Source organism: Trichechus manatus, unplaced genomic scaffold (genome assembly GCF_000243295.1).
Source record: "Trichechus manatus latirostris isolate Lorelei unplaced genomic scaffold, TriManLat1.0 scaffold00161, whole genome shotgun sequence".
NCBI lineage: Eukaryota > Metazoa > Chordata > Mammalia > Sirenia > Trichechidae > Trichechus > Trichechus manatus.
This window is the reverse complement of record NW_004444097.1, coordinates 49121-49689: the sequence shown is the minus strand read 5'-3', so window position 1 is coordinate 49689 and position 569 is coordinate 49121.

Sequence of the window (569 nt, the reverse complement as noted above, 5' to 3'; positions counted from 1 at the left end):
TGCACCCCTTCCATATCTCAAGCCCCACTGGTGCCTCACAACAACCCTGAGAGGAGGAGTCATTATCACCTTACTGTAAGGAGGAAAATGAGATGGGAAGTCATTTGCTCAAGACTGACAGTCAGTAAATGTGACAGCCACATCTTCAGTTAAAATCTCTGAATTTGCCTCCAACCAGTGCTCTTACCCAGTTCCTGAAGAAAGAATCCACTGTATAAGATGGAGAGTTCTTCCTGGGGAAGAAAGAGATGCTGATGAGGCAGAAATTATTCAGAGGTTGAAGGAAGGTGATGAAGAGAAAGACGCTGTTACTTATGGGAATAGGGAAGTCAGTAAGGGGAAGTGTTTGTGAGAAAGAAAACTTGCAATCCTAGACCAGGAAGAAAGGCTGTACTTTCTTCTAGGAGACAAAGAACAGTTTTATAAACATCTCCTCATGCCTTCTTCTCCACCTAGGGTCATCCTCTCAGTGATAGTCTAACTGCCTTCTCCAGTCAATCAAGGAATGGAGTGGGATAGCCCTCGATTCTTTACTCTCTTCCACTTCACATTCAATCATTAAATCTAAA